Source organism: Theobroma cacao, chromosome 10 (assembly GCF_053813885.1).
Source record: "Theobroma cacao isolate CCN51 chromosome 10, ASM5381388v1, whole genome shotgun sequence".
Classification (NCBI taxonomy): Eukaryota; Viridiplantae; Streptophyta; class Magnoliopsida; order Malvales; family Malvaceae; genus Theobroma; species Theobroma cacao.
This window is the reverse complement of record NC_142648.1, coordinates 20348458-20366579: the sequence shown is the minus strand read 5'-3', so window position 1 is coordinate 20366579 and position 18122 is coordinate 20348458. Positions and strand designations below refer to the sequence as shown.

Here is an 18122-nt window from a genome sequence, read left to right as displayed (position 1 = left end):
AAGCTCAAGAGTAAGAAGAAGAAAGAAAATATACAAAGAATTTATACAAGTTTGGCTCTCTCTGTACATCCTCTCCCTTGACCCACTAAGGAGTTTGAAATCCACTATGAAAACCATTTTTTAAAAGATCAAGCATAATCTTTACAAACCATTGCCTTTTATGGATCAAGATCAGGTGCAATCTCTTGCCATTTCAAGGATCAAGTGTAACCTTTACAATAGTGCCTTTTCAAGGCTTAGGCATAACTTATCTCTCTTTTATAAGATTAAAGCAAATGTACCTTTAGAAGATTGATTTTGCTAGGTAAGTACATGGAGGAAGAGTTTGAAGGAGCTAAAGATGATTACAAAAGATACAAGTGAAAGCACAAAGAATTTAAAGTACAAGGATAGCTCACAAGCTTTTTGGAAGAATATGAATGGCTTGCTCTAGCTTGGTTTTTCTTTCTTTTTCCTCTTCTTCTTCATTTCATTTGATTCTTGATCAAATGATCTTTCTTTCAACTCTCCTTTCACCCAAAATGTGTTGGAGAAGTCCTTTTTATACTTGGAAAAAGTTTATAACCATTGGAGATTACTTGATTGGAAAATTAGCCATTTTTCTTGTCTTTTTCGTGTCCAATGGCTCTTTCTAGAGCTAAGGAATCAACTTTTTCTTCTCGAGAAATTGATTCTTTTTGGGTTTTAATCATTTTGTCTTGTAAGAATTGGTTAGCGCATTCTTGAGAAATCAATTCTTCTTGCCTTTGGAGCATTTTATTTTCTAGGAATCAATCTTTGCATTCTTGAAACATTGATTCTTCTTCGTTCTAGATTTTCAAGAATTGATCTTTTGCTTCTCCAAAAGTCGATTCTTACAATTTGGGCACCAAATTCAAAATTCAAAATTACTTTTGTCAGCTCCATCTTCATTCATTCTCCAATATTTTCTTCTTTTTCAAGTTTTCAATTTTTGTCTTGCAACTTCAAAAGAATCGATCACTTGATGCTTGAGAAGTCAGTTCTTGCCTTTCTAGTGGCTTTTGTATTTTCAAGAATCGATGATTCCTTTTCCAGTAGTTGATTCTTATACCATGAACTTAAGATTCAAAGTATTCAAAGTTTTTTCCCTTCACAAAGCAACTTCAAACACAAGTTCAAAAGTCAATCAAGTAAGGAAACACTAAAGCACTTCAAAAGCATTCACAGATTACTCAAATAAGAAATTTTGATAATTTTTGTTATTTCAAAGCTTTAATCACTTTCCAAGTATTAAAGCTAACAATCTCCCCCTTTTTGATATGACAAAAACTTTGAGCAAAATTTGCTTATAAAAGTACTCCCCTTAAATAGTTGCAAGTTTAAAAAACTTGAAGCTTGAAACTATAATATCCCTTTTTGATTATGCAAATTTTCTCAATATCTCTCTCCTTTTTTATTATATCAAAAAGGAAGATAGAAACACAACAAGCATAATTTGCAAAGCATGATAAGCATGATAAGGAATATGCTAATATGCACTATGCCACCAAGATTCAAATCTAATACCATTTGATAGATGTAAGTAAAAGCTTCTTTTTTGCAAAAGCAAATAAGCACAAAATCAATTGTGAGAGATTAACTCATTTTAAAGCTCATTTTATCAATTGATAAAGTTTTAGTAAAAACTCCCTTTATCGTTAAGCATTATAAGCAAATCAACTTCAAATTTTACATATTTAAGAAGGATATGATCAACTTTAAAGTTCAAATAAGAAGAGAAAATAAAACTTGATGTAAATTTAAAATTAGATGCCAATTGAAAATACCTAAAGCTTGATACCAATGGTTGAAATAAACTTGATATCAATTGTGGATCTCAGCATTCAAGCATAAATGAGAAGCATTAAGGAATAAAAAAGTTTGGTGTTAGAAAGATATTACCAATAATATAGAACACCAACTATTGGATTCTCACCGTAACTTGTTGAAGATCTGAAGTGCTAATGACACCAATTTTTATAAGCTCCCCCTTAATAAAACATAAGGTGATAAGGTCTATAAAAGATCACTTGTTAGGAGAGATCATGAGCCTATAATAAATGGGCATTTAAGTAGATATTCAATCATGCATTAAATACTCATGTTTGCAAAGTAGTTCCTAGGCTTGTCTAAGGTGTCATTAGTCACCAAGTATCAATCTTAATCATTTTCAAGTCATTGAGTATCATTAAGCAATACCAACCAAGCATTTTCGAGGAAATCTCTAATTTAAAAGAAATTATAATTCTAGGAGAAATTTCATATCAAAAGAATATAATCTTTTAGTATTTTTAACAAGTATTCTTCCAAATTATTATGCAAACATTTCAAGAAATATTCTCCAAATCATGTATGATCCTAGCAATTCAAAGAGAATTTTCACATCAAGAAAATATCATTATTAATAAAGCTATAAACTAAAGTTGGTTGCACACAAAGTCTTTAGATTATGTAATCATTTAAGCTCATGGAAGACATAATTAATATTTAAAAGCATAATCAAAAGATATTTCAACAATGTCAACACAATGTTCAATCAATCTTAGCATTTCAATATATCTTTTTCGTAAGTTTAGTTTTAACACATCTTTGAGGATTTTCTTCATATTTAAAAGCATTTTTCATTCATTTTCAAAGCTCATTATGTTCAATCAATTTTGTCATTTCAAAACAAGAATGAAGCTAATATTCTTGGCATATCTTTTAGTTTGGTCAAGTCACATGCTTACATGATACTTAATATTGCTTAACCTTAATGATTGAAGTCTAAAACTTAACTAAAGAAATAAAATTACTCATAGAGATTAATTCCATAACTCAAGTCAAGTTTGGTCATGAATGATCATGCATTTGAACTTAAAGAAATATCTCTTAGTTCTTCGAAGATTTCTTGTTTTCAAAATTCAAAATGCTAACCTAAGAATCAAATTCTCAAAAGAAAAGACTTGATTCTTAAATGAGAAGAAAGAAAAATTTATTTCTTTATCACAAGAAGAATCTATTCTGAAGAAGGAGAAGTCAGTTCTTAAGTAGAGATCAATAGTGAAGAATCAATTCTGAGAAAAGAAAAAGTTGATTTTTGGAAGACAGAAGCTTCAGGATTTGTGAAGAATTGATACCTCAAAGACAAATAATTGATTTTAAAGGGATAGAATGCAGAAGGTAGAAATGTAAAGAAGAAATAATCAATTCTACATGGAGAAGATATTGATTCTTAAAGCACCAAAAGTAAAATTCAGAAACTTAGTGACCAAAAAAGAGATGGTATAATTGGATAAAAATAGAGTACCAAAAATCAAGCTTAAATTCAAATTTGGGTACCAAACTATAGTGAAGAACTGACATCTTGGAATAGAAGAATCAATTCTTCAAAGACAAAAGGCTTCAAACTTTAGAAGAATTGACATCTCAAAACAGAGGAATCGATTCTATGGAGATAGAAAGCTCTAAACTTTATGAAGAACCAACAACTGAATAGTAAATAATTGATTTTCCGTACGCGATAGAATTGTGCGAGCTAGCTAGAATTTATGAGAAGTGATTCAAATTTCACTCCAACGGTCAAGAAATCACAAAGGCTAAATATACCTACCTTGAAGATGTTCAAGCAAAGAACTTGGAAGGATTTTGAATGAATTTGAATCGTCTTTGAAGAGGAAAAGAGTGAAAAAACAAGAAAAAGAGTTGTGAATAGAAAAATCCTATCTTTGAGTAAGAGCAGAACCTAAAGGTCACATTTTTATCCTTCAATTGATTCTTTTTGAGCTTAAACCTTCTTTCATCTCTCATATCTTTCGAGAAAGCTCTCATATTTTTGATCCTAAACTTCTTTACCAGTCTTGTTAGAGGTTTGGAGCTAAAGGTTTATGAGAAGCCACTATTATATTGGCTATACCTTTAAGTGACTATCTCCTCTCCAACTTTAAAAGTCATATTGCTTTCCTTCACATCAATGATTGTGCCTGCAGTCACTAAGAAAGGTTGTTCCAAGATTAAAGGAGTTTCTACCTCCTCTTCCATCTCAAGCACAATGAAGCCTACCAGAATGAAGAGATGCCCAACTTTGAGCAACACATCCTTTATAATCCTAATAGGGTATCTGATTGTTTGTTCTACTAACTGCAAAGAAAATGTAATAGGTTGTATCTCATTAAGTCCAAGTTTCTTGGCAATAGACATAGGCATAATTGAAACACTAACACTTAAATCACACAAAGCTTTAGAAAATTTAAAACTACCAATGGTGTAAGGGATAGAAAAACTCCCTGGTTCTTTAAGCTTTAATGGAAGCTTGTTTTGGAAAATAACACTACACTTCTTAGTAAAGACAACAGTTTGAAAGTCTTCCAATTTCCTCTTTTTAGATAAGTTATCCTTAAGAAATTTTACATATGAAGGCATTTTCTCTAAAGCTTTAACAAAAAGAATGTTGACGTGAAGCTTTTTAAACATCTCCATAAATTTCCAAAACTAGTTTTCTTGTTGTTTCTTGAAACGCTGAGGAAAAGGTGATGGTGGTAGAGTTGACTTAGTCTCTAACTTTTGACACTGCTCATTAGAACTCGTAGTCTGTGCCCCATTCTCAATTATTTTGTCTTTCTATTCAGCTTGCTTTGGGTTACTTTCCACTTCCTTACCACTTCTCAAGGTAATGGCATTGACATGTTCCTTACCTTCCCTCCTCGGATTTGCCTCTTTATCACTAAGTAGTGTTCTTGAGCTTTATTGTTTAATGAGTTAGCAAGTTGATTAACTTGGGTATCAATGTTACAAAATGATGCTGTTTGACTTTGAATGAGAGTTTGATTTTGAATGATGGCATCATTCTTTATCACGAACTACATCAATAAATCCTTTACAAATGGTTTCTTTCTTGGAATAGGAACTCTTGCCTACTATTGAAATCCAAAAGGTATGTTCGGCTTTGAAGATAAAGATGATCCTTGATTGTTACCCCAAGAGAAGTTTGGAGGGTTCCTTGACCCTGGGTCGTAACTGTTGGAGTGAGGATTGTTCTACTGTTTGTTACCCATAAATTGCATTATTTTTGTACTGCTTATACAATGATTGCTTGCATGTTTATCTCCACTATATTGACAACGTACAAAAGGACTTCAAATGGAATTAACACCAAAAGATTCAAGTTTTTTAGTTAAAACTACTACCTGTGCTGATAATGTCGTGAAGGCATCCACATCGTGAACTCTAGCTACTTTCCTATGCATTGATCGCTCTATGGGCAACTGGTAGTTGTTTGAAGCCATCTCCTCCAACAAATCGTATGCCTCATCAATTGACTTAACCATTAAAGCTCTTCAAATAGTGGCATTAGTGGTGGTTCGAACATAACCATTCAATATATTGTAAATGTCTACACTTGTAGCCACTTTGGAAGACCATGATAAGGACAACACTTAAGTAGGTCCTTGTATATTTCCCAAGCCTCATACAACGATTCAAAATCTAGCTGCATAAATGATGTGATAACATTCCTCATTTTTGCTGCCTTAGCTGAAGGAAAGAACTTGGCAAGGAACTTTTGAGCAAGATTATCCCAAGTTGTTATGGATCTAGTAGGGATTGCATTTAGCCATGCTTCAACTTTGTCCCTCAATGAAAAAGGGAAAAGCCTCAAATGAATTGCATCATCTATGACACCATTGTGTTTAAAGGTATCACATATCTCTAAGAACTTTGAAATATGGGCATTTAGATCATCATTTGGAAGGCCCTCAAACTGGATTGATGTTTGAATCATGGTGATGATGGTTGACTTGATCTCAAAACTGTTGGCTTGAAAAGTCAGCCTTCAAATGCTCTATGGAATCTTTTGTACCAACGAAAGAACATAATCCCTTAAGCAACGATTTTTAACTACTACTCTCTCTTGGATTTGCTGCTCACTGTGTCGATCAACCATTGTATTTGTTTGAGCAAAACCTTGTTAATTTTTTCATCAAAGTCTTCAGAATGTTCTCTCAATATGTACATCGCGTTGTATAATCTCCAAGCTTTTTGCTCTTCTCATACAACGACGGAATGAACCTGAAAAACAAAGAAGAAAAACTCAAATTAAAACTAATTTATTAAATTTTAACATTAGCTAAATAAATTGGAAAACAAATTCTTGAAAACGACGCTAAAAACTTGTTGTCGATTTTACACACTATTGAACAAATATAGACAATAAGTCCAGAATCATATCCCACAGGGATTTGTTCTCAAATCTTCACTAGGTACTAAACTTATGGCAAACTAATCTTATTCAAGTAACTTGATTTTAGTACTTAGTGAAGATTTAGGAACAAATATTCAAAGAGTTTGGGGATTCAATCCTTAGGCAAAATCCAATATCCCAAGGTGTGAGTTATGTGCCAAATATGAATAAATATCCAAGAAACCTCAAATCATCGTCTTATCGGGTACAACTCATTTGAAACGTTCAAGTATTTAAAAAAAACAATTAATAAATATCGGGTTAAAAGTTTTGTACAATATGTTGAGGAAAAACAAAGTTTTTGTTTCAAATGAAATAAAGTCATTTCTTTTGGAAAACCATTGGAGAAAACCAATGGATATCAAAACAACATAGTTCATAGTAAATTGAATATGCCAAGTCTAAATACCGAAGTCATGAGCAAATACCCAATCTAAAGATCAAGATTGAGACAAATACCAAATCCAAGTACCAACATCAAACAAATACAAAACTCAAGCACCAAGGTTGAAACAAATGTCAAATCCAAAGATCGGACATCTAAGCAAATACCAATTCCAAAGTCCAAAGTTGAATCAATATCAATAGCAAAGTCCAAAATTCAAAACATGTCATGACCCAAATCTAGGCCATGACCGGCACAGGGGTATCGGTGGGAGTTACCCTCTAAACCCATGCAAGCCTAAAATGAACAATTCAAATCAAATACTTAGATTTACCTTATGGGACTCATCACCATGGAACTGTACATCAAATATGCATGAACATATTAAATCTCATAGGATTATCATATTAGTTTGCACGTCCACTTGCTTAAAATATTGAAGCACACATGTCCAAATAACAAACATAAGCCATTTTTTGGGAAACACAGAGTGTAGCCATCCCATGGCACATTTAAACATGCATGTCATTAATACAAGACATAAGCAAAATTTTATTTGTAACAATCAACATAAATGACCAAAACCAAATAAGACCAGTGGAGTACAACTAGAAACAAAAGGGCTAATGCCTACTAAATGTTATATGATCACTTACCAAAGATTAACTGAAGTATTTGCTCTTCCCAAAAGACAATGAGCCAAACAACTATTAACCTACAAAACAATTACATCTTACTTGTGTGAGCTATAAATAACTCCATGAGCATATACAGGGAAGGGAAACAAGCTAAACGGGAGAGTGTTTGTCAAAGATACTTTTAAAAATAATGCAAGTAATCCATTTTAATCAATATCAAAGTTTGCCTTTAAACTATAACAAATATTAAAGAGTTTAGGGATTCAATCCCTGAGAAAAATCCAATATCCTATGCTGCAAGTTATGTGCCAAATGAACAAGTATCCAAGAGACCACAAATAATTGTTTCAATGGGTACCACTCATTTAAAATGATTTTATAAGGTTTTGTTGAAGACTGATTCTAAAGCCTTTGAAATAAGAATAATGGTTTGTGAAATGTTCAAGTCTTTTCAAGAAAATAATTAATAAATATCGGGTTAAAATTTTTGTAAAATATGTTGAGGAAAAACAAGATTTACTTTCTAATGAAATAAAGTCATTTCCTTTGGAAAACCCTTGAAGAAAACCAATGGATATCAAAACAACATAGTTCATAGTAAATTTCAATATGCCAAGTCTAAATACCAAAGTCATGGGCAAATACCCAATCTAAAGATCAAGATTGAGACGAATACCAAATCTAAGTACCAACATCAAACAAATACGAAACTGAAGCTCCATGGTTGAAACAATTGTCAAATCTAAAGATCGAACATCTAAACAAATACCAAATCCAAAGTCTAAAGTCGAATCAATATTAATAGCTATGTCCAAAATTCAAAACAAATATCAAGTTCCAATTCCATAATGTCAAATGTCAGTTCAAATAGATTGTGGAGCACTATGTAGCATGAACAACCAAATCAAAGTGTGCCGTAGCACCAAAATGGTCGGATACATGATAGTCATCGATCATATATCAGAGGCGGTAGGATTGTATCAACTACCAAATGAAACCAAATCAACAGGCGATGTCAACTACCAAATGAAGTCATATCAAAGGGGTAGGACCATGTTAACTACCAACATGACCAAATCAAAAGGGCAGCACTATGTCAACTACACAATCAAAGTTAAGCATTGTGCACAATGGCTAGTGTCTATTGTTATTAGCTACATGTCCATAACTTAAATAGGCTCCACTAAAACATTTTTAGGCTATGTTTCCTAATATTCAAATATTCGTTTACACATGAACAGATAAGTTCACTTTCTATCCATGAACAAACGATTCAAACAAAATGAATGCAAGTGTACAAAGTTCATTTCCAGGCAAGGTAAATTCTCAATCGTCAACTACTCACAAATAAACATAGATTTTCTTAGAGGCATCAACCATTTGAAATGCTTGTTCCCTATGCTCAAAACTAAATACATAGTAACATATCTACATAGTATACATAGGTTTCATAAAAAAATCTTAAGGCCATTATTCACATCACAAAGTTTATTAAAATACCTTTAATGCGAGGCTGTAGAATAAAGATGCTTAATTATAGTAAAATAATTAAAAATGCTGTATCTACCAACTTTTTGAAACGTGCCTTTCCTCTTGACACCTTTCATTGAAAGCTCAACTTCTCTAACAAACTCAAATTACTCCAATACCACCTAAAAATGAGGTTTAATCATCAATATTCTTAAAAAACCATGATAAATTCAAAATACCTTGAATACCCATTTCTAAGTAGATCTAATCTTCACTTATTCCAAATAATTTCCATAAATCATTCATCCAAACCTCATACCCAATAAATAAACAACTCATTTTATGTATTTTTCCTCCTTGGCGAGTTTCTAGTGGGGAGATGTAGCCAAATTTTGAAAACTTCAAAAAATTCCTAGCTTTTAGAGGGAGAAAACAAAAATCATTAAAACTAAGTTTTTGGGAGTGAAAATCTTTACCTTTAGCAATTAGAATCCAAGATTTGATGATGGAGTTTGAGAGTTTTGAAAGTTATGAAATTTGGGAGAAAATGGGTGGGAGAAAAAAGAGGTAGGAGCTAATTAGAAATGGGTTTTAAGGCATTTAAGCCCATTTTAGGCTGACTGGGCAATCTAGGATTGACTATGGAGGGTTTATAGTCAATCCTGAACTAGAATGTTTGCATTTCTTCCATTTTTCCTTCCTAAGTTCGACTGCAGAGGGTCTATAGTTGATCCTAGACCAAAATGCATGACTTCCCCTACTTTTTACTTCACAAGATCGACCCTTTATGCAATGAGGTTGACTTCTTAGGTTTAGATTTGCAAAAATTATTCATTTTAAGGCCTAATGCCATTCTAAATCCCTTCCACAACCTCCATAACTTTTAGTTTTGAATTCCTAAGGATGAAATTATGGTTTTTAAGTAAAGAAAAAGCATTTCCTAAGCTCACTAGGTTGATTATCAAATTTTGTCCAAGTAATGGAAATTAGGGGTTTCACAAAACAAATATCTAGTTCCAATTCCATAGTGTCAAATAGATCATGAGGCATTGAGTAGCATGGACAACCAAATCAAAATGTGTCGTAGCACCAAAGTGGTCGGATACATGATAGTCATCGACTGTATATTAAGGTTGGTAGGATCATTTGAACTACCAAACAAAACCAAATGAAAGGTATAGGACTTTATCAACTACCCAATAAAACCTAAGCATTGTGCACAATGTCTAGTGTCTAGTGTCTATTGTCACTAGTTATAGGTCCATAAGTCAAGTAGGCTCCACCAAAATATTTTCATGCTATGTTTCCAAGTATCCAAAATATTCGTTTACATATGAAAAAATGAATTCACTTGCCATCCAAGATCAAAAGGTTCAAACAAAAATGAAGTCAAAGTGTTCAAAGTCCATTTCCAAACAAAGGATGAATTCAATCATCTACACAATAGAAGTTCAAAATATAGATTAATTTAAAATCGTCAATCTCAAAGGCAAGTTAACCTAGTGCTAGGGTCTATGCAAAACTAATCATTTTTTGTTCTGAATTTTTAAAACATCAATAAAGCAATTATCCACAGACAAATATCAATTTTTGAGGCTTCAAACAATTAAAAAACTTGTTCCCCATGCTCAAAACTAAATACATAATAACATATATACATAGTATACATAGATTTCATAAAATAAGCTTGAAACCATTATTCACATCACAAAGTTCATCAAAATACGTTTTATGTGAGGTTGTAGAATATGCATGCTTAATTATATTAAAATAATTAAAAATGCCATATCTACCCACCTCTTGAAGCGTACCTTTCCTCTTAGCATCTTTCGTTGAAAGCTTGACTTCTTCAACAAACTTAGACTACTCCAATAACACCTAAAAATGATGTTTAATCATCAATATTCTCAAAATCCCATAATAATTTCAGAATACTTTGAATACCCATTTCTAACTCAATCTAATCTTCATTTATTTCCAATGATTTCCACTAATTTTTCTTCCAGACCTCATACCCAATAAATAAACAACTTATTTTTATCTATTTTTCCTCCTTGGTGAGCTTTAAATGAAGGGATCTAGCCAAATCTTGAAAACCTAGAAAAATTCCTAGCTTTTAGAGAGAGAAAATAAAAATCACTAAAACTAAGTTTTTCGGAGTGGAAATCCTTACCTTTAGCACTTAGAATTCAAGATTTGTTGATGGAGTATGAAGGTTTTGAAAGGTATGAAATTTGGAAAAAAATGGGTGCGAGGACAAAAAGGTAAGAGAGAAATGAGAAAATTTTAGGTTTTAAGGCTTTAAAGTCGATTTTAGGCTAATTGGGTAGTCTAGGATCAAGTATGGAGGGTTTATAGTCGATCCTAGACCAGAATGCATGACTTTCCCTGCTTTTTACTTCACAGGATCGACCTTCTATGCATTGGGGTCGACTTCTTAAGTGCAGATTTGCAAAATTTGTTCCTTTTAAGGCCTAATCCCATTCTAAATCCCTTCTACAACCTCCATAAATTTTAGTTGTGAAATCTCAAGGATGAAATTTAGGTTTTGAAGTCAACAAAAGCATTACTAACCTCCTTGAGTCGATTATCAAATTTTGTCCAAGTAATGGAAACTAGGGGTTTCACATTCTCTCCTTCTCAGGAAAATTCATCCTCGAATTTAGACAAGTGTAATACCCATTGTTTCTCAAAAAAGTGTGGGGACTTAGCCCTTTTCCCATTCTTGGCCCTTCCATGATCATTGTCACATGTGTGTTAAACTCATCATCCTTTCTATCAAGGTTATATCCTTATATCAAAAATTATTTTAAGATACCACATAACTTGGGCTTGGCTATCCACACTAACCCAATCTCGTATCTAAACTATTCACAATCGACATAGGCGAGAATCTTAAGTAGGACTTTTATCACTATCCTTGCTCACCTTTATCCTTACTCAGTGATAATTGATGACAGCTGTTATAGGTGGGACAACACCACCATCCCTATGAGCTCCCGTTAAAAGTCCATTGAGATGGAATAATGTGGTCATATGAAGAGATTTTTCACATCATTGGGAATCATGACACATGATGTCTATGTGAAAACTTTAAGAGATAACATCCCACGTTTCCATTTAACTACCCATTCTTCAAGGTTTACAATAAAATACAAAGTCTAGCTATCCATAATCATTCGAACTCTACCATAATCCTTCAGGGTTCAAATCTATGAGACCCTAACCTCTATAAGCTTGTAACTAAGCATAGATGTAATAATATGAGCTAGGGGTAATTTCGTCATTTCCTTAGTAAGCTCATAAAAGTAAGATTTTTAAACAATATTATGGCCTAAGTAGGCCTAAGGCATAAATGGATGGTGAAATTAGGGGTAAAATGGAAAGGAAACCAAAATTTGGATGATTTTCACGGTAGGGGCAAAATGGTCATTTTTCACATCGAGTTAAAATTTTATGTTTTCATGAACCCAAGTATATCTAGACCATTATGGACCTTGTCCCAGTGTCAAAAGAACAAAAAGATTACATAAAAGGTTGGAGGAGAGTAAGTTAATTGGTAGAGGGGTAATTTGGTAATTTTAAGTGGAATAGATAAGATCGACCTATAAATACTTTCTTTCAGTAGCTTTTTCTCCCATTTTCCAGCAGCTTGTCTTCTTCTTCTTCTTCTTTCTCACGTTTCTTCAAAACCTCCATGGAAGCTTGATATGTAGCTTGCAAAATTTTCTTTCTCTAGCTCTAGTTTTCATACTTTTGAGCCCTTTTGACTAGAACTCTAGTATTCTTTCACTCTCTCACTTCAAAACTCTTGGTAAAGTTTATTTCCATACTTTCTCTCACTGGTTGGGCATTCTAGAGAGAGAAAGAGAGAATTACCCCATTGATTTGAAAGCAATTGGAAGAGAATTTGACTACAAAGGAGCCCTAGGGTCAGTGATGAATTAAGCTTGGTTTTTAGTTGTGAATAATGGCTGATAATTGGGAGTATGAGCTGTTTTTTTGTTGAGTATGTTCATTACTTTTTAGTGATTAAGATAGTGAACATAGATAGCCATTTAATGTGGTAATTGAAAGCTAGCTAAGAGATAGCTTTTAGGGTTCATAGTGTGTGAATTGACCTATTGCTTATGCTAATGTGATCTTAGGTTCTAAGGAAGCCCCATCATCTCATTTGGACAATTAGGAGAATTGGAGTAATCTAAAGGCTCTACAATCAGTCGGTGAGTGGATTGCCTATCAAAATTGTTTTAGGAATATGATTGTTTTGTACAAAGTGTTTGAATGATTTTATACAACTTTTCTAAAAAATGAATGCCTTGGGAATAAGCTCTTGAGAAATGGTTTATGTTATGATATGTGGTTATTATGGATTTCTATGTGGCTGCATTATGTTGATATACATATATGTTTGAATATAATGTTGTGTAATTATATTGACTCGGCTATGTGCGAGTAGGGAGTGCGCATAAGTCGAGGATAACCCGGTTATGTGCGAGTAGGGAGTGCGCATAACCTGGTGATGACCCAGCCATGTGTGAGTAGGGAGTGCGCATGAGCTGGTGATGATGATGATGTGATGGTGTGTATGATGATGATGGGTATATATGTATACATATATACATATGTAAATATGTGTTTTATAGGAAATTAATGGATAATGGTTTATGGTTGTAATGCATGTGAAACTTGACATGTTAAACCTTGAGAAATTGTTATGTGTTTCATGTTGGTTTGGACATTTCAGCAGGGTGGTTTTTTCTTTGGAAGAAGGGCAAATTTTGCATTGGTGCCCTGTTTCTCGCTGCAGCGAAAATCATTCTCGCTGTAGCGAGAAACTCTCAGGTTTTGGAGGGGTAGGCTGGTCGAAAACTCACTGCAGCGAGGATGCATTTTCGCTGCAGCGAGAATGACACAGTAGCTTTTCGCTACAGCAAAATTCATTCTCGCTGCAGCGAAAAACTTTCTGTTTCTGGGTTACAATTTCACTGCAGCGAGATTCAATCTCGCTGCAGTGAGAAACATTCTGTTTCTGGGTCACAATTTTGCTGCAGCAAGATTGAATCTCGCTGTAGCGAAAAACCTTCTGTTTTTGTCTCCTATCTTGTCCAATTGTTGTCTTATTTTTCATTTCTTTGCTACCATATCGGAGCATGGACTTCCAACATTAAGGACTAAATGAGTTAAGTTTAAAATGAGGAGGTTTAGTGAGAAATCCTCGGCTAGTTGAGAAACCCTCGTTCGGCTAATAACTTAATCCTAACGTCTCTGCAACGAAAATTCATTCTCGCTGCAGCGAAGATTCGTCGTCGTATTTCACTTGCTTGCGTATTATTAAAGCTTTCATTCTTCAAATGGTTCGTTATGTATGGGTTCATGATTTTCAAATGATTAATCATTTAAGGGCTTGATGAGGGGTTTTTAATAAGAACAGAAACAAATTGCATTGTTTTGAAAAAGAATGCATCATGATTTCGTTAAAGATTCCTTATGGTATGCTTGTTCCCTTCCTTGTTCACTCATTGGGTTTATACTCACCATTTTCAACTTCATGTTTTCAGATCACGAGGCAGCCGGTAACTAGGACGAGGTGTCTTTATAGACTTATATCCATCTTTTGGTAGGTGTCTCGGTATTCAGTAGCTGTACATTCATCCGAGTCCCTCCGCTGGAAGTCAAGTCTTCTTTTTGAGATGTATAGACAAACTTGATGTAAATTATTGAGATACATGTTGTAGGCAATGTACACTTAATTGGTATGCCAGTATGAGTTGGCATTGTTTAATATTACTTTGATCCTGAGTTATGAAAAGTGACTTTGTAGTTTATGATGGAATGATAAACATGTCAGATTGATAGGCTTGCTTGGGCTTAATGGACTATGTACATTGGGCCCATGCGCCGGTCATGGCTCGAAATTTGGGTCGTGACAAAATCAATTGAAACATGGAGTCAATAATGACTTATCTTTGTTGCCATTCCAAGATGGGAAAGTTTCAACAACCTTGTTAGTCTTTAGTTATTTAATCTTAACTTACCGACAAGTTAGCTATTTGATATCGGCTAGCAATAACTTTTGTTATTCAACTGAAGTGTCTTTAAAATACTCCACATCATTCAAATACAAATTGTATCACCATCCCCATGGAGCCATAACTATGAGTAGTCAATTATCTATAGTCACATAGTATGTTATCAAAATTTTTCTTGTGTCACATTTCACGTGTTCACTCTAATGTAGTTATCAAACTATTACTTGTGTTGCCTACAATTGGGTTCTTTACATTTACAATTTCAATCTTGCTATAAAGCAAGATGTTTTCCATACATTTGTAGTTATGTAGTTGCTTTTAGTACTAGCAAGGTCAACATAACCTAGGTGTCATAATTTCACGCCTCAAATATGCCTTCCATATTTTTTGTATTAATTAGTGTCTATGAGCCATGCATAATTCGTGCATCTTAATCACGATTGAAACTTATCTCTAAAGCATGTTAATAATCGTTCAACCTATCTTTCTCATTAATGAGGTCGAGCATAACAATACATCGAATTTCTTTTGTCTAGTACAAATTCCCAATTTCCTCAAATTGGCAACAGCCATAACCTTTTCCAAACTTAATACACAATTTGTGCTTCAATACAAGTTAATTAGCTACTTGGCCAATGATACGAAAGCTATAGTTATTGAAATTACACTTTCAATGTGCACTTCAATATTCATTCATCATAACCTTGACATAACAAATTTGGCTTTTCTTAAGCTTGACTTCAATGAACAAATTTAATTGTTCTCAAAATCCTTAGATTCTTTTACAATTTCACAATTTCTCTCGGAATTAAGTTTTCAATGCATACCAAATGTTTACTCCACATACTACTTAAAATTGAATAGCATTAATAGAAAATACTTTGGTTAACTCAAAAGCATATTTTATCAATTTCATTTTCTTTGGACTAACCTTCTAGTTCTTTTTCTTTGGTTGACCATTATCAAAAGGTTAGGAATTTAACCTCAAGCCATAAATTTACAACTCTTAAAATTTTCACTCAACACTATTCCAACATGATAACTGATTGTCCAAGGCATCTCCAAGATTCCTACTTCATTTACCTTCACCGCATAATTCAATGTTCATATAGCACTAATCAATGCACATAGCTTATAAGAATCAAAACGTTGCACATTTTTTTTACCATGGTTAACTCTAGAATCAAAGTCTAATCTATATCCATGTGGTGGAGCATATCCATGTGATTTGAATCATGGGAGTTCAATCCAATTAAAATTTTCTAGAGAATCAAAATCATTTCCAAATCAAATATTATTCACTCATACCTTGTTTAGGAAAATTTTTGTACAAGGGTCCAGTTCTCAAAAAGGCTTGTACCTTTAGATATTCAAAGTTACGTAGATAGAGCAATTTAATACTTAGTCCCAATCACAACGTAAATCATCTCATAAGGAAAAATCTTCTTCACAAAAATTTTCATTCAATATAAATCCAATTACTTGACTTTATGTCAATACTGAAGTTACGGATACTAATGGATGGTATTTACCAATATCATAGGTTTTTCTTTAACTTATACAAAATCAATTTTCATACTAGAAATTCCCAAACATACAAGGCTACCATTCCATGTAGAACTTTACCACAATAGGAATTTATTCTTTATTTGGTTTAACTTAACTAAGTAGTCTTTCACAACATGCACTTGCGCATATAAGGGTACTTAGTCAATATCAACATTCAATCAATTCTTTCACTAAGAATATCTTTAACCTTAGACATGAGTTCATAAGGGGTAATGTCTTCCAATAATGGATTATTCCAATGGAGATCAAATCGTACATACTTTAGAAATTAATACTATCACTATGTCACTGCTAGTAATCTCTTTGTGGCTTTGTAACAAAGAACTCCAACATTTGATCTTCCAAGAGATTACTATAAGTCTCAATCCTTTGGACTTGCACTTAACCAAATTGTAGTCACCATTCTAGGTATCACTCATCATCTTATCGATTCTCATTGGGCATATTCTCATTTTTTGGAAGCTTAACTAATATTTCCAATTATACAATTTTTGTAATCAATGGTTAGCTTTTATCAAGCTATCAAACATCTTACACACTTAAACATATCATACTATTTTAACTTGACACGTTTACCAACCCAAAATGTTCATTCAAAACTTACTTCTTGATACAAACCCTTTATATCTAACTCTTAGCAATCACTTATAAAAGTCATGACAATACCTTACGTCATGCCTAACAAAATCCAAAGGAATTCATATGGCATTTTTAATAAGGCAGAATCATGTTGCAGACCTGTTCTTCTAAGGTCTACCACAACAACTCATACTTAAACTTTAATGAATTGCAAATTTATTCTCAATAAAGTTTGCTACTTAGGGTTCAAGAATTCTAATATTTGTAATCGACCTAATTCCATAAAGTCTTCAAAAATCAAATTTGTTTTAACCATGGCCTTGATTACATGGTATCTATCATATGGTAGGCCTAATAGAACATCATGATACTTTATCAATCATTCAATCTTATTGATTTCCCAAAAGCATTTAAATTCATAATTTGACATTGAAAAACCAATTATTCCTCATCCAATCATTTGACTTCCATAAACAAGTCATGTCAAATCATGTATATAATCCTAAATTATATCAGACCATTCATACGCAAATTTAAACAAAATCCTCTAATTCCATATTTCAAATGTGAGCTTAACTTCCAAGGTTTCAAACTTTATTAACAAAATATACATGAACTTGCATGCATAACCAACATATCAAGGTTCTATACAAAACAAGCAACGACATGTAAACAAAACATTCTAAGGGCATGTGGTTCATAATGAAGCTAATATGAAAATACTTTCCCTTTCACAATGGCAACTTTATACTTAGGGTGTCCTCATATTTTCGTATTCTTGTATAATTATTAATGTGGGTTCTAATACCCATTCATATTTAATGGTGGTATCAAGTATTATACACATTTCCATTTATATCAAGTACATATTTAGTTCGTAATCTTCGTGCATACGCATGTTCTCAAACATCTTAAATGGATTGATCACATATCACGTCTGTACACGGACATGCGAAAATTTCTAACAAGCATCACCCTTGAAGGCTCTAACATACTACTTACTCATCGGTGGAACATCTTTCTACTATCTCGTCATTTGGCTTCTTATCAATACAATCCATTTACAAACGTTTTTCACTTGCATTGCATTTGGTTGTTCTCCAACCAAAGGGTCATCCTTGGAACCTTGAGAATAACATTTGCAACTTACCTCAGTTATCTGTTCTCAAAGAATTTATTAATCTTGCCATGTCTATTAGGGTTAGTCTAGTAAAACATGCATGTTCTCATCA

The 18122-nt window shown here is 33.1% G+C and overlaps 1 non-coding gene across 1 annotated transcript; it reads left to right on the top strand.

Moving 5' to 3' along the window:
* Positions 1–5393: 5393 nt before the first annotated feature.
* On the top strand, positions 5394–5500 carry LOC148760406 (small nucleolar RNA R71). The gene has a single exon (XR_016023314.1). It is a non-coding gene; the product is annotated as a small nucleolar RNA R71 (small nucleolar RNA).
* Positions 5501–18122: the final 12622 nt, after the last annotated feature.